The 17,061-nt window shown below is 37.4% G+C and overlaps 1 long non-coding RNA gene across 1 annotated transcript in view; it reads left to right on the top strand.

Annotated features, from left to right (window-relative positions):
* The first annotated feature begins 5,496 nt into the window (after positions 1–5,496).
* LOC138404414 (uncharacterized) overlaps positions 5,497–17,061 on the top strand; it is a 28,701-nt gene continuing 17,136 nt past the window's right edge. Inside the window, exon 1 of the long non-coding RNA XR_011238368.1 lies at positions 5,497–5,744. This is a non-coding gene — a long non-coding RNA (uncharacterized lncRNA). The remainder of the gene's footprint in view (positions 5,745–17,061) is intronic.

Here is a 17,061-nt window from a genome sequence, read left to right as displayed (position 1 = left end):
TTGAAAATACAATTATTAGTTCATGACCACAATTTAATTTTTTTTGTGTGATCTAACCCTTAATTCACGGGTTTCAGATTTTTTCCCAAATGTCAGCTATAAGATCTACCTACCTGCCAAATTTCATGATTCTAGGTCAACGGGAAGTACCCTGTAGGTTTCTTGACAGACAGACCGACAGACAGACAGACAACAAAGTGATCCTATAAGGGTTCCATTTTTCCTTTTGAGGTACGGAACCCTAAAAAAAGGTGGCGCGCTCTTGGGAAGGCCTATATCCAGCAGTAGACGCAAACAGGTATTGTATAGTAAGGTAATATTATATTATAAGATAAATGTACTCCGGTATTAATGGATTTTAAGAACAGAGGGCCTACGAAAGTCATCGGCAGGCTTGGTGGATTACAGTTTCAAATGAACTAATCAATGTGGATTACTTAGTTTAAGGATTAAGAAATAATTCTTAGTAATATGAGTAAGCCTCTTAGTGTACCTAAAGCTAGGGGTTTTACAGCAGATTTACTTGAGGAATTTAATATTTTATCAGTTCCGTTCCGATGTAGTCAGTTGTGGTGACTACGAACTTATCTGGTATAGGTATTAATTAATTTATATCCTAGTAGGTAGTTCTTTGAGTTTCTATCTGGTTTTTTTGTCAGGTAAAAGTATTAGCAAGTGACTGTGATTCCACCTGGTGGTAAGTGACGGTGCAGTCTATGATCGAAGCGGGCTAACTTGGAAAGGGTATGGCAGTTTTTATTGAACTCATTGCCCCTTTGGATTCTATACAGCATCGTACCAGAACGCTAAATCGCTTGGCGGCACGGCTTTGCCGGTAGAAAATACGCACGCCACGCCTGAATCCAGCGGCTCCCTGCGACTCTTATCAACTAAATCGAAATTTTTAGAAAATTAAGTTCTACAGTTTAGTATAAAATCTAACATTAATCTAAATATACAAAAGGAAAAGGTGACTGACTGACTGACTGACTGATCTATCAACGCACAGCTCAAACTACTGGACGGATCGGGCTGAAATTTGGCATGTAGCTATTATGACGTAGGCATCCGCTAAGAAAGGATTTTTGAAAATTCAACTCCCAAGGGGTGAAATAGGGGTTTAAAATTTGTGTAGTCCACGCGGACGAAGTCGCGGGCATAAGCTAGTTCAATATAAAATATAACATTAACCATCACGTAAACTAATGCTTTAGATGTACGAAATGAAAGTTTAATGTGAAAACTTTCTAGTTTCTAGTCCACAATGGAGGGCGGGATGACGCCGCTTCGTGACTAACCCTGTCGTGACTGTCAGCTTCGATGACCTTCCTGGTGTGTTGCGATGTCGTGGGAGGTCCCGTGTTCGGTTCCTGGTAAGGGGTCATCATCACTTACCACCAGTGAGACTGCAGTCAAGGGCTAACTTGTAGGGGACGATGGGGATATTGCGGACGCTGAAGGGAAATTACGTATAAAACCTATACTATTAGAAATAATCAATCAGTCTTTATTAATTAGAAAATTTTAGTTATCTAAGTATATAAAAGGAAAAGGTGACTGACTGACTGACTTATCTATCAACGGACAGCTCAAACTACTGAACGGATCGGGCTGAAATTTGGCATGCAGATAGCTTTTATCACGTAGGTATCCGCTAGAAAGGATGTTTGAAAATTCAACGCCTAAGGGGGTGAAATAGAGACTTGAAATTTGTGTAATCCACGCGGATAAAGTCGCGAGCATAAGCTAGTGTAGGTATATGACTCAAAACATCGTCATCACCTTATTGGTTGAATTTTCAAAAATCGTTTCTTAGCGGATGCCTAAGTCATAATAGCATTCGTATTTTTTTAATAAAGATAGCGAGCAAACGATCGAGCGGGTCACCCGATGTTAAGTGATTACCGCCGCCCATGAACATTTGCAGCACCAGAGGAACGCCGACTTTATTTATTTATATTGAAAGACTAGACTCAATGCTTAATTAATTTGATTTAATAGACGACATATTCTATGGCGGTGTTTCCTATGTTAATAGATACTATGCCACATCCTAGTAGGTATAGTATATTGTAGGCTGGAGACGACAATGAGTCATGGTTGTCACGAGAGGACAAGACACAAGGCACGATCGAGTCCGCCCTCCATTGTGGACTAGAAAGTTTTCATATCTAATGGAGGTACATATAGGTACGAATATGTGCCTATAGTATGTTAAGCTTAAAATCAGTGTACAAATCAGCGGCCCTAGTGTAACTTTTCGATTCAAAAACTCTTCGTAAGGGCATCTGTGCAGTCATCAGTGATTTTACGAATCCGTGAAAAAAATACGAGTCGAATGTATACGTATTTGTATGACGACCACTTCGAGGATGAGGGATTCCAGATCACGGATGAGTGCACAAACGCCCTAAGACGTATCAGAATACGTACCTATACCGCCTATACCTAAGTTTATTTTATTTTTATTTTTATTGAACCACCAACAGAATCTTACAAAAATTCATCATCATCATCATCATCATCATCAGTCTGTGGACGTCCACTGTTGGACATAGGCCTTCCCTAAAGAGCGCCACCACACCCGGTCCTCAGCCTTCCTCATCCAGCCAGTTCCCGCCAGCCTCCCGCTACCGTGGACGGGAATAGTAGGGCAGCCGGGGACTGGGGGCCATTGTGTATTGTCGCTACTCATGGGGATACAAAAATTACATTATTCAAATCCTAGGTGCTATAAATCTATATATATAAAAAGAAAAGGTGACTGACTGACTGACTGACTGACTGACTGACTGACTGACTGACTAATCTATCAACACACCGCTCAAACTACTGGACGGATTGGGCTGAAATTTGGCATGCAGATAGCTATTATGACGTAGGCATCCGCTAAGAAAGGATTTTTGAAAATTCAACTTCTAAGGGGGTGAAATAGGGGTTTGAAATTTGTGTAGTCCACGCAGACGAAGTCGCGAGCATAAGCTAGTTAGTATATAAATCAAACTAGCTCATACTTGCGACTTTGTCCGCGTGGTCTACACAAATTTCAAACCCCTATTTTACACCATTAAGGGTTTTAAAAAATTCTTTCTTAGCGGATGCCTACGTCATAATAGCTATCTGCATGACAAATTTTAGCCCGATCGGTCTCGTAGTTTGAGCTGTGCGTTGATAGATCACTAGATCAGTCAGTCAGTAGTTAGTCAGTAGATAGTTCCGTAGTCATACTACTTAGGTACACTTAGGTAGATGCTTTTGCGGTCATTTCTCCTAAAAACTGTCAAAGGATCTTTCGTTGTGATTTAAAAATACTGGTCCTGACTTTTTTAAATATAAGCGCGAGTGAAGTGAGCGCAGAAATTATTCTTTAATTTAAAAGCAACATCGAATAGCGAAGAATACCTACATTTCAAAACGGTATTTATTCTATTTTCCCCTTTTTGCCACCGAAAAAGGGTGACTGCGCCTGGAACAGCCCAGCCGCTAGGTACGTTCGAACGTTGATAGTTGATAAGGCCGTCTTATGTACCGAAATGGAGCCCAAAACAAGTTTTTGGGCGAAGGCAAAGGCCGAGATAAACCTGAGAATAAGGCCCAAGGTGTAAATTAATCATCCGATACCTCTCGGCGTATTCTAGCCGCTTGTCCCATCATTTAGAATGATGATCCATTGATGGCGGCAAAAAACGTTGACCGCGTATTTTTTAAAACCTTTTTACAACTCACGATAAAAACGGCATACATAGAACACGACATCCATTACCATGTGTAAAAATAGATAAGTTATATATCTCTGTCTTGCTCTTACATGTGGTTTAATATGGAATGTCATGTCGTTGTTGTGTAGTGAAAAAGAGCAGAGATCTCTTGAACCGCACATGAAGAAATTACAGTTACTTTTATCTTACACTAGCCATTTTATTTTGAGCTCTATAAGGTTGTGAATAAGTTTCATTATCATATTGAATGAATTAGTATATTATGTACAAAATACGATATTCCGAAAAGGCTATTGGCACTTTAGTACGCAACGTCGGTTGAGTTTTTTGCTGCTGTGGGAAACATGAGGTCTTTGGTTTCCTAAAAAGATTTTCACATGTCTTAATTTTTGTGCAATTAAGAGAATTTCGACACTTCCGTGCCTAGATGGTGTCTGCAACGTTGTCCACGTGGATTTGGTTTTTAGTTATCCCTTGGGAACTCTAGTGATTTTCCGGGATAAAAAATAGCCCTTGTCCATCATCGGGATACAAGCTATCTCTATATACATCCATATTATTTAAGTGTGTTTATCTGTTTGCTAGCTTTTCACGGAACGTTTGTTAAACCGATTTTGACGAAATTTGGTAAAAAGATTGCATCCCGGGGAATGGCAAAGATTACGTCTTTTGCTCCCGAAAACCACAGGGTTCACACAGAATTTTTGAAAACCTAAATCCAAGTCGCGGGTACCTATTATATCTGTTACAAAGATATTTTGCATCCTAGAGAATAGAGATGGATATAGGCTACTTTTGATCCTGCAAATCAAATCACTTTTCTGCACACGCACCTCTAAATTTTCGGAGTTACCTATGTACGAAAATATATATCACTTACTTTACGGTGAAGGAAAACATCGTAAGGAAACCTGCATGCCTGAGAGTTTTTTAATAATGTTCTCAAAGATGGTGAATTCTGCCTATCCGAACTTGGCCAGGGTACCTACCTATTATGGCCCTCCCTTTTCATTCTCAGGTTGGGAAGCATCTGAGCCGTTATGTACCTATTCGTCAAAAGTTATCTGGCATAGTTTCTGCCTTCGGATGATCCGCCGATCTCTATAGTTGCGCCTTTCAGCTCGTACTTAGGTTTTATTTCAACCAGTAAGTTCAACGAATTTTGACCGAAAAACGAAAAAAATGCTTTGCACATAAAAAGTTTTACTTAATCATAAACATTTTATTACGGTCGGCGTCTGAGTTTATCTGCCAACCGGCGCTGCCACTCTGTATTCATAAGTAATTAAACCGAAATGAACAAACGCCTTTTAAATTTGAATACCTACTACACAAATGGCTGGCAACGGCTTCGAATTTCTTCGAATATCATTAGTTGTTCGAGAACCGGTTATTTCAGTATTACGAGGCTGCCTGAACGGAGAGGACGTATAGATTTTTTATTGATATCACAAGACAAGAGTTTTCGCCTTTTCGGAACGTTCGCGAAATCGCGTCGAACCCTAACCGGTCCGCGCGGTCGCCATTATGGAATTTCGGCCATGTTTGTCTCGCGAAAAGGCGGCAAAGGAAAATTAGCCTAGAGTCTAGAGCCAACCGTCATCGATGCCCAATTGTAATTCAAATATCGAATCGGTTCAGTTTGTCTGTGGTCATCGAGGATTTCGGGGTGGTCAACGGTCAATGGTCACCTAGTGATGGTGAGCTAGTTTGGGGGTGGGGTGGGTGGAGGGGAGTGGCGGGGTCCGGGGCGTGAGGCGGGCAGTCGCCGGCCGTCGCCGCCCGCGCAATGCCGCGCAGCTCTTTGCCTCCACGCGTCGCCTGGCGCTGACTCGTCCGCCGGCCGAGGCGCAGCCGTAACCAAACCTCAAACCCTCGTGTTTCCCTCTACGTTCTGGTTACGGCACGGGTGCATTTCACAACGTGCAGTTCGTGTGTCCGGTTCCACCACCCGCCATGTTACAAAATCGTGCGGCATAAGTTTGTTCAGAGATCAGATCGCCGGATGCGTCGATTTCTGCGCAGGTGAGTTTTCCTTTTTACTACAGACGCAATACTTGGTACTACGTAGCAGTGTATTATAAACTATTAGACACACTGCTTGAAAATGTAGAATTCACGACCTTTCTATTCAAGTTAGTAAGATAACCGTTTGAGAAAACATGTCGGGGGTGACGGTTATTTTCAGTTTCAGTGGGTAGGTGTTTGCTTAATGCGGAAACTGTGTTAATGCGTAACGATTATGTTACTGGGATAACGTAGGGATCTTTAAGTAGTCTTCGTGGTCCCGTTTCAAAATTATTGACTCCAAATTCAAATCTCGTGCGTCACATTTAAATTTCTTGAGCCGGCCACCTTTTTTGAGGTTATGTGGAAACCAAATTGCTGAAGGGTTAAGTTAGTTACTATTTAAAGTTATTATACGTACATTTTTCAGATAGTAGATAGTTATATTAACAATTAACTGCAATCGAGTTCCTTAAATAAAATTAAGACATCGGGTGTCTTAAGATACATTTCTTTTAGTCCTAAATAGGTGGATAGAAACGTGGAAAAAATTGTAATTTGTTAGTATTCTTCAGTTTTTTTTTCGGAAAATCTTTTTGTCAGATTTTTCACCGTTTAATTTAGCTTGTGGGATTTCTTCTTTAGTTTCTGAAAATTTAACTTTTCAAGTAAGTAATAATTTAATTTCCCACGGATACGTACGAAGCCTCCTCATTTCTGATTCGAACCGCTAAGATTTAGAACACCCTTCCAGCATCAGTTTTCCCCTCCAATTATAATATGGGTATCTTCAAGACAAGAGTGAATAGGCATCTTCTAGGCAAGCGCGCTCCATCTTAGGCTGCATCATCACTTGCCACTTAGGTCTGATTGCAGCCAAGCGCTAGTCTATAAATTAAAAAAAAGAAGTATATTTTATTCACATAATTGAACTTAAGACTTTGGGTATTATCTTACAAAGTAGGTAGGTATGCGATATTTCTGTGTCTGCCACATCCGGGTCGAGTCTAGTGCCCACGCAGGCCTTGACCGCTACGAACTCACGCCCAAATCTTATGAATGACGCATGCCCGGAAAAATCCTTCTGAATATTGCCCGTGAATAGTTATAAGTAACTCTTTGTTTTATGTTACAAAACTTGTACGAGACACATGCGCAAGTGTTATATTTTTTAAATAACACTTGCGCAATCTTAAGAAAATCGAGAAAATCTTAGATTTTTACTGAAATCTGAGAAACCACAGACACTAAACATAAGATATTTCTTTCTAAAAGTTGACTACAAAATTTTATGGAGTTTGATTGAATATTCAATGGGAACCTAACTATAATGTGTTTCTTAGTGATTTTGGTGTTATAATCGCGATTGAAGTAGGTACCTACCTACTTATCTATTGATCTAAATTAAACCTACTAAGTATTATTTCACGTATAAAAAGACAAATCACCTTGACAACCAATTCAAATAAACACCTTTTAAAAGTTTTATAATAACAAAAAATAAATTCAACGGCGATAATAAAAGGAATTTATGGCACAATGCCTACCAAATCACTAGACATTGTCTAAAATATTGGTATTCGAATAGGTAGGTATATTTATGTAGTAACTGACTTTATTTGCAATAGGTATCATTTTCTATGGAAAATTTTCCGTTTTCTTTACGTAGTAGATAATTTTTTTTTACAAAACAACTGTACCTACTTACCTTAAGTTTATCGGTCTATATTTATGTCAAAAACATGTACGTATATAAAATGAGAGTTGTGGTAGCCTAGTAGGTATGTAGTTAAGACACCCACCTCCTATTCGGGAGGTCGGGCGTTCGATCCCGGGCACACACTTCATGAAGGAAAACATTGCAAGGAAACTGCATGGCTGAAAGTTCTCCATAATGTTTCTTAAAGGTGTGTGAAGTCTGCCAATCTGCACTTGGTCAAGGTGGCGCAAAGTGGCGTTAGCTCTGTTGCTTAATCCGCTGGGTCCAGAAACTTCAAAATACCTGGAAGTTTTCTTAATAACTAGCCTAGCCTGGCCTAGACCGTCACTAAGATAGTATTTTTTAAGAAATTCGACTATATTAAATTTATAGAAGTGTCCTAGGTATCTCTCTAGGTATCTTAGCCGTGTCTGCAACGACTAGATAGATATTAGAAAGCTCGCGAACTGGCCCGGCGGCTTAATGAATAACTTGCGAAACACTCGTTTACTATCATTAACCGATTTCCTGGTTTTGTAACGCGGGCGCCGCGCCGGTGAAATGAGAAAACTCGAAAATGATTGATGCTTATCATACTAACCCATAACTACTCCGTACTAATATACCTATGGAATATACTTCATACTAATGTATGAATTCGAAAGTCTGGCTGCCTGCCTTTATCTGTTGCCTAATATAGCCTAATTTTATTTCGGAGAATCCAAGACTTCCCATGGGAGTTTTGAAGGCCCATTCGTAGAATCGAATTTAAAGAATTTTGGTATAGAAATAGTTCGCATCTCGGAGATGTTACCCGGAAAATAAAGTTCCCACTGATTCTTAAAAAGTTTCTACGAGAGTTCAACAGATCAACGTGATATTTAGCATGGATAATATTAAAGTAAAGTTAAAGATATACCTATAAGCTACTTTTTATCTCAGGAAATGAAATAATTATTTGGCAGGTACAATAGCAACCACATAAAGTCATATGCCACTTTTTAACACTTTGACTAAGTATTTCCCTTCGAGAGAAATTTAAGGAAATAGATATCCTTACTGTAGCCTCTCAATATATTTATAATAACATAATTTTTGTAAGACAAAATATTCTTAGTTACAAGAAAATTGGTGATCTACACAATAGGCTAACTAGAAACAGACACAAACTTGCAGCTCCTGCCTTCCGCCTCAGGAAAGTCCAAAAGTCATTTGTGGGTATTGGTATTACCTTTTATAATAAAATCCCGCAAACTATTTTGGACTTACCTTTGCACAAGTTTAAAAAATCTATTAAAAATATGCTCCTGAAAAAAGCATATTAGGTACACAATTGAAGATTATCTAAATGATAAAAGAGCGTGGATTTGACCTGCAGCTCGTTCCAGCAACGCACAAGACTGCAAATACTATTTTATACATGGCATAATCTTGTACCTATATCAAATATTTGAAAAAAGCAACCGCCGAGTTTCTTGCTGGTTCTTCTCGGCAGGAAAGGCATTCCGAACCAGTGGTAGATGCATCCGACTATTCGTAAGCACTTGTAAAAGTTTATACGAATAAAAAGATTTTCATTTCATTTCATTTCATGAAAAAATTAAGTTGATTCGTTGCTGTGACAGACAGACAGACACCTAAGTTTTCAGTTTTAGACTTTTGAATCATCGTCATCATTATTTAAGTCTGCGTGTGACCTTGGTTCTCCTGCGGATCTCTTCATTTCGAATCATATCCTTCAGAGAGACTTCTGACATAGCTCCCCTCTTCATAGCTCGTTGAGCGACTTCAAATATTGGTGGATCAAGCCCTTTGTCAATCTCCAGACTTTTGAGTATGAAATACTAACAAGAATGTAGTTTTGAGTTGTTAATCATAATTTACTTTCCGTCTGGCTAAATACGCGAGCAGCGTAACGTGTAATAGTAATTATTCAGGAATCCGTCGAGCGCGCGTTGATGTCTTTTGTAGAAGAGGGGTGGGATCACTCGAATGGAATTTACATTTTATAATTTTGTTAGTGTAATTATTGCTGTTTTTATTGAGTTATAAAACTTTTTGCTGTGGAAATTTTTATTAATAGTATCTACCTATATTTGTTGTCTACCTACCTAAATTTTTATTAATAGTATCTGTCTATATATATTCGTAGAGTTGTATTGAATTCAATAGTAATTTTTATAAACATTTCTAAGTAGATTTGTTAAAGTTCTGTGAAATAGCTAGGTAGGTATTCCTTATCCTTATTTGTTCAAGTAAATACCTAAATCCAAAGATAATCGTGTACAATAAAAATATGTTAGTTATATTATTATATACTTCCAAAAAACGACGTGACGTGACATTAGTGATTTTCCCGTAAATTGCATTCATTTGTTTAAATTTACGACAAAATATTTCGTTGATATATGAGATCTGTATCATATTAAAAATTTCCATCGTTATCTGTTCATACAGCTATACATCAATTTTTTGGTGACTAAATATTAAGTAGAATACTAGACAATCAGCCTGGCTTCGTTTATTGAAAATCCTTTATTAGTGAGGGTCTACGTTATTGAATGAATCTCAAGTTTCTAGATCTAGCAGCTTAGGCTGAGTCAGTCAATCCACGTTTATCCTTTTATACGTATAGGTATCTTACTGAAAAAAGCTGTGATAGCCTAATGGTTAGGACGTCCGCCTCCTGATCGAGGTCGGGGGTTCGATCCCTGGCACGCACCTCTAGCTCAATGGGGTTATGTAGGTATACATTTTTAAGTAATTAAAATATCACATGCTTTAACTGTGAGAGAAAATTCGTGAGGAAAGCTGCATCCTGAGAGTTATCCATAATATTCTCAAAGGTGTGTGTAGTCTGCCAATCCGCACTTGGCCAGCGTGGTAGTCTATTGTGTGTTTTTTAGTAAGTAAAATATCACTTCGGAAAATTCGTACTATGGCCAAAACCCTTCTCATTATGAGAAGAGACCCGTGCTTTGTAGTGAGCCGGCCATGGGTTGATGATGATGATGATAATGATGATAGTCTTACTGAAAATTAGACCGATACTAAGTAATGGCTAGTGAGTAATTTCACGAGCTTTGTTTTAGATTCCTAATACCTAAATCATGCGATCACAATTTTCCCGATTCACTATAGTTTCGTGATAACAAAGACGAACCCAATGATTACCGTAATCACTGGTCGTTACATTAAGGCTTCGAAACTAACGTCTGGGGGTTGTGTAACTTTAATGTTTATAGCGCCCACTTACGACCAAGTTGCTCAAAACGAAGATAGGTTTGTAAGAAAAACTCGATTTACTTTTAAAGTTTTCTTTCTAGCTGGTTACGTAGTATCTTGGTTATTGATGCTTATTGCTTATAGATGAAACTCAGTGCGTTATTAAAATTAATTAACTAATCAAAACACATGAGTACTGAACACTGAATATTTTTAATTTTCTGATTTTAGACACGGAGTATAAAATGCAGAAAGTTTTTAACCGACTTCCAAAAAGGAGGTGGTTCTCAATTCGGCCCGTTTTTTTTAAATGTAATGTACTATGTACACCGATTTTTTGAGGTTTCTGGACCGATTTGCAATTTTTTTTAATCAACAGAGGATGTTACCGTGGTGGTCTCATAATTTTTTTTTCAAAAAATAATTGTTATAGTTTTGTTAAGCAATAAATTGAAATAAATATACATGGATATGAAATAGATAAACAACGCAAGACCGTGGCGTGTGGAAGTCCCTACAAGAGACCTATGTCCAGCAGTGGACGATTGGTTGATGATGGTGATGATGATGATGAAATAGATAAAAATAATTATGTGAAAAAACTACCACGTGGAATCTGTATAACTCTACTGTAACTGACTGACTAAAATATCACGCGATGGATCTTATAACTTAAAATTTAGAAAAAAAATTATAAAAATTCCTCTTAGCGAAACTGGGATGGAACTAAGCTAGTAAGTATAAAAGCAAGAAGTGTCTGTGATATTATCTTCTTTTTCAAAGAATTCTTGAATTCTTTAGCATTATAGTAGGTAATTTATACCGAAGATGGTAGCCAAGTTTTGAGCTATAGCGAACAGTTGGCTAGGACCTTGTATTCCTTTCCCAGGACAGGTTTTACATGTTACTCTAAAAATAACTTTGCGCCTTTAAAACTCTGGCAATATTATATGCCAGCAGTTTTTGTATACAGGTACAAATACTTAAACTAACTAACTAAGTAAGTATAACAATTTTACAATAGTCAAGATTATGGTCCTAATTAAAGTGTTTATACCACCGTAACATTAAAAAACTTACCAAAAATACTTTTTTCAAAGCGTGTTTCCACGTCTTCATGATTAAGTCAATTTGAGTCCATTAACAATTTTCCAAGATGTAGATAGCCATTTGGTGAGGGCGGCCCGTTACGCATTGTTCTTATAATTCAGAGTTTCGTAGTGTTAACATTTGAATCCCTATTTACATACCCAGCGACCGTGAATGTGTGTGTGTTCGTGTGAATCCGCCTAAGAATGTGACTGGAAAAATCTAACTATTAAACAACGGTGGATATGGTTTTTGGTGATTTTTATGGGATTTTTAGAGATTAAAAATATCGGACTTGCTATCTATGCTAGCTTTGCGCGTAGGCGCATGGGCACATAGCTCGAAGAACCAATAAGCATTGAGGTCTCAAGGTGCATAGGATAGTCACATACGAGGAGGAAGGAGGAAGGATGACCGATAAAATTAGCCCTTAGCCGACATCAGAATGTAATAATTTATCAGTAGGTACTTTAATCAATGTTCTCTGCAATTAGTTCTCAATTACAATTATTGTAACTCTCACGTATTGCACATGGAAACCATCAACGTAACACAACTCAACCTAACCTAACCCTACCTAGATCGCCTCCAACCTCCACCCCTCACCCCTCACCTCACTCTAACCTAGCTTAAAAGTTGGACTGATGATCTCAAACGAGTAGCTGGGAAACGTTGGACGTAAGCACCACAAGACTATGTTCTGTGGAGATCCTTGCAGCGGACTTGCGTCCAGCAGTAGACGTCTATTGGTTGAGACGATGACGATAATATCTTTTCGGCTTTGATATTGTCGTATTAACAAATCGATTTCTACTTTTGTACATAGGTCTCTTACAGAGATTTCTCTGTGCCACAATCTTGTATTTGAGACTCCCTATAACACGTTTGATGCCGTCTGTCTGTCCCCCTAATGAGAGATCACCAGCATTGCTTGTTTGGCGTGGGGTAGCACGTTGAATGTACCTACGTTCTTAATTAGGCTTCCTTTCTAATTAATTCCTAGGCTTCTTGCGACTTTGATATCATTTCTCTACCCAGTGGCACGGAAGCGTAATGTTTTCATGCAACCGCCCAAAAAAAGCATTATTTATTTATTTATTATTTAGCCCTTGACTACAATCTCACCTGGTGGTAAGTGACGACTAAGATGGAAGCGGGCTAACCTGGAAGCGGTATGGCAGTTTTTAATAAACCCATGCCCCTTTGGTTTCTACACGGCATCGTACCGGAACGCTAATTCGCTTGGCGGCAACTTGGTAGGGTGGTAACTAGCCACCAGACCAGAAATTTAGAAATTATAAAATTCCAAATCCTTGCCAGGAATCGAACCTGGGGCCTCCTATTAATAAGACCACAGCGCTTACCACTGTGCCAGGGAGGTGCCAAACCTGATATTTTCAGGGTTCATGTATGTATGTTTGTAAGTTTCTTTATTCCACCATAATTTCTAAATTATTAAATTTAATTTAAAATTAAATAAAATTTCTAAATACTACAATAATCCCGAGTGACACTGGCTATAAAGAAAAAATTCAATATGGCAGCTATTTGAAAAATTGATGTGCTTTTTAAGTTTTTAATTACGACTTGTTTGAAATCTGTTGCTAGGAGTTTCAAAATGTTTTTGTTGTGAACGGTTTGGTAGACTCTAAATAAGTGGTGCCATTCATCTTATCTCGAACAGTTTTGGCGAGCTTAGTAAAGAAACCATTTAGCGTCGATTGTTCTTTGATGTTGAAATCTCGTGGGCATTAGCATTATTTTCGTCAGTACCCGTAGTATAAGATTTTACGTCTCACCAAACGTTGCTAGAATTCGAGAATCGAAAAACTTTTGCGTTATAGTAAACTGGATCTTAACTGCCTTGTTTTAAAGCTCAAGTTTGTCTACACATCTACAGCCAGCGCTCCAAGCGGAAACGTTGCGAAATTAAAATCAGTGCCATTGATTTTTTGAGTTAAATTCAAGGCAGATTAGGTCCATTTTACTTTGATGTTATTGTGTTTTGACTCTCGAATTCTAGCGACGTTTGGTGAGACGTAAAATCTTATACTACGGGTACTGTAGTCCAAGAATTAGTCACTTGTTACTCCAGGCCATTTACATAGTCAGTGACCGTGAATTTCTCGTGTGAAACGGATCGAGGCGAGCGGAGCGTGCACTGGGTTCGCCTTCTTATATTATGTCCGAATTAAATTAGAAATGCTTCGGTAGTCGTGGTTTGAAGACTGTTTAGTTGGTTCGTAACGTAAAAAATGATTTTATAGTTTTTTCAGATTATTAAGTTACCTACATATTTTTTTATTTTTTTGTTAGGTTTTTTTTATTTAGGTGTTTTATATTATATAATAACAAATTGCGATTTTGTAAAGATTTTTTGGCCCTTTTTTCTTTCAGCCCGTGTAACTTTGCACCGCTAGGTTAATTCAAATCTTGCCTTCTGAGATAAACTTATTTTCTGGTCTCTGACTCGATTTTATCTTTACGGGAATGGAACTGTAGTAACTATTCTTTATATTACTATACCTGTAGTAATTATTCTTTATATTTATTTAGTTAAATTTAAACTAAGTTTAATTCAGTTCTGAAGCTATATAATTTAAAAAAAAATTAAAATACTTTTTATTCAATTAAACTTTTACAAGTACTTTTGAATCGTCAAATGCATCTTACGACTGGTTCGGAAATGCAGTCCCGCGCATTGCTGGAACGAGCCGCAGGTTAGATAATTTAACATTTTGGCCGACAACTCCGTTTTATTCTATTTATTACTATTATGTATATTAAAAGTTCTAGCTACATACGTAGGTACAATACAAGATAGGTCGTTAACATTTGGATAGCGGCATTCAGCACAAGGTGTTCAAAATAGTAGGTAAATGCAAATTTGAATCGCGATATACTGTTAAAACTTTCCACAAGTCTGATGTCTTCTTTTACATGGAAATAATAATGATTTTCTTTTACCTATTTATAAGTCACGCAAATTGCTAAGGCGCGTGGCCGCTATTTTAGTGACGTCAGCACTAGACTGAAGTTTCGAGCTTATGGTAGGTATATTTTTATTTCGGCTGACGTCAAAATGACGTCATTTCGATGCTAATGAGACATGGTTCCAGCGCAATAGCAATTTGCGGGACTTATGCCTACTTTCATCAATTCGTGTCTTTTATTCGTCTCGTTTCGATTTTATTATAAAGAAGATCTCATGTTAGCATTAAAATTAATGAATTGAAATTCATTGAATTGGAATAACTCAACGGCCCATTGAGTAAATTGAAATTCTAAAGATGAATTTCGATGGTTTAAATACCACCTTTGGTATTATCTACTTATCCTTCGCACATGCTATAAAATCCGATGGAAGGGAAATAATATAGTATATATGTACTCAGTGGCGTGCAGGTCATAGAGGCATAAATGCACTGCTTACCCCAGTTGTAATAGCCCAATGCATATTTTTCATTATGACCTGTCAGTAAACAGATTCCTACCTAACTAATGCCTACCCTGGCTTCAAACACTGTGCACGCCACAGTATGTACTTAAGTTACGCTAAATAGGTATTTTATATTAAAAAAATACGTTTCTAAACATTAACATGGAGTATTATAGGTCCATGGAGATGCATTAGGTGAAAATTATACTAGCTAGTATATATGTAGTATATATCTTTATATCTTTATAGTCAGGTATACCTATGTAAGTACTTACTTCATGTGAATTGGTGTTTACCTTATACGTAGCATACCTACTGCTCGGATGACAACCCGGCCTACCACTAAGATAAAGTAACCAAGAAATCTAACTAGTACCTACGCTCCTAAAAAAAGCATATTATACAGTCGCAGACTATGTAAACGATAAAAAGCTTGGATTTGAGTCGCTCCAGCAATGCACGGGGCTGCAATGGCTTGTATAGTACGGTATAATAACATTGTAAATTAAAAAGAGCAACCGACGAGTTTCTTGCTGGTTCTTCTCGGTAGGAACGGCATTCCGAACCAGTGGTAAATTAAAACTACCTGACTATTCATAAACACTTGTAAAAAGTTTACATGAATAAAAAACATTCTATTCTATTCTATTCTATTCTATTCTATTCTATTCTATTCTATTCTATTCTATTCTATTATATTCTATTCTATTCTATTCTATTCTATTCTATTCTATTCTATTCTATTCTATTCTATTCTATTCTATTCTATTCTATTCTATTCTATTCTATTCTATTCTATTCTATTCTATTCTATTCTATTCTATTCTATTCTATTCTATTCTATTCTATTCTATTCTATTCTATTCTATTCTATTCTATTCTATTCTATTCTATTCTATTCTATTCTATTCTATTCTATTCTATTCTATTCTATTCTATTCTATTCTATTCTATTCTATTCTATTCTATTCTATTCTATTCTATTCTATTCTATTCTATTCTATTCTATTCTATTCTATTCTATTCTATTCTATTCTATTCTATTCTATTCTATTCTATTCTATTCTATTCTATTCTATTCTATTCTACTTAAAAATTCTAACTTCACTTCGAATTACAAGCTACAGAAACCACCATAGCAACAATTCTGCTTAAATTATTAAATATGTATGAAAATTACATAGAATTATGGCCACCCTAGCGCGAACATCATAATAGAGTGCATTAGAAGTAGCATCACGATTGCGGGACGACGCCCGTCTGAATATAGCCATATCTCTGCTGGAATCAAGGCTCGTTCGCACGGTCTCACTAATTTTTTTCACGTCTAATTTGAACTCTATTATTGTTTACATACGGTTCAAGGAAACCTCATTTTGTTTGTACAAAATGATGATAGCAATTTATTTCTTATTTTCATCGTGGTAAGGTGTCAACTATTATACACGAAATTGCTATTCTGAAACTGTATTTTTATTAGTGAACGGTGATTTCGGTTAATTTTAACACTGTTTCTAAGGTAGGTACAACCCGTCGGAAATATCTGCGCTCCTCGCTGGAATGCACTTCCCTTCGCGCTTACCCACAGCTCGCCCATTGTCACCTATCGAGTACCCAAAGAGTATATAAACACTATTTTCTACCAGTAGGTACCGTTCGTTGCCAATACCAGTGCCAGTACCGTTGCCAACGCAAGCACGTTGCATGACGTCATTATCAGATATTTCCGACGGGTTGTAAATAGGTAGGTAGGTATACCACAGAGTTATAATAGATGGAAGGGTTTTCAACGCGTAGTAAAATATTTGTCTTCAAATTAAGAATTTGGCTGTACCTTTTTGATATGTATTTAAAATTATTATTGAGCAATTTCCTTGAAGTTT

This window comes from Maniola hyperantus, chromosome 2 (assembly GCF_902806685.2).
Source record: "Maniola hyperantus chromosome 2, iAphHyp1.2, whole genome shotgun sequence".
Taxonomy (NCBI): Eukaryota; Metazoa; Arthropoda; class Insecta; order Lepidoptera; family Nymphalidae; genus Maniola; species Maniola hyperantus.
Note: the sequence above shows the minus strand (reverse complement) of the source record. Positions and strands in the feature narration are given on the sequence as shown.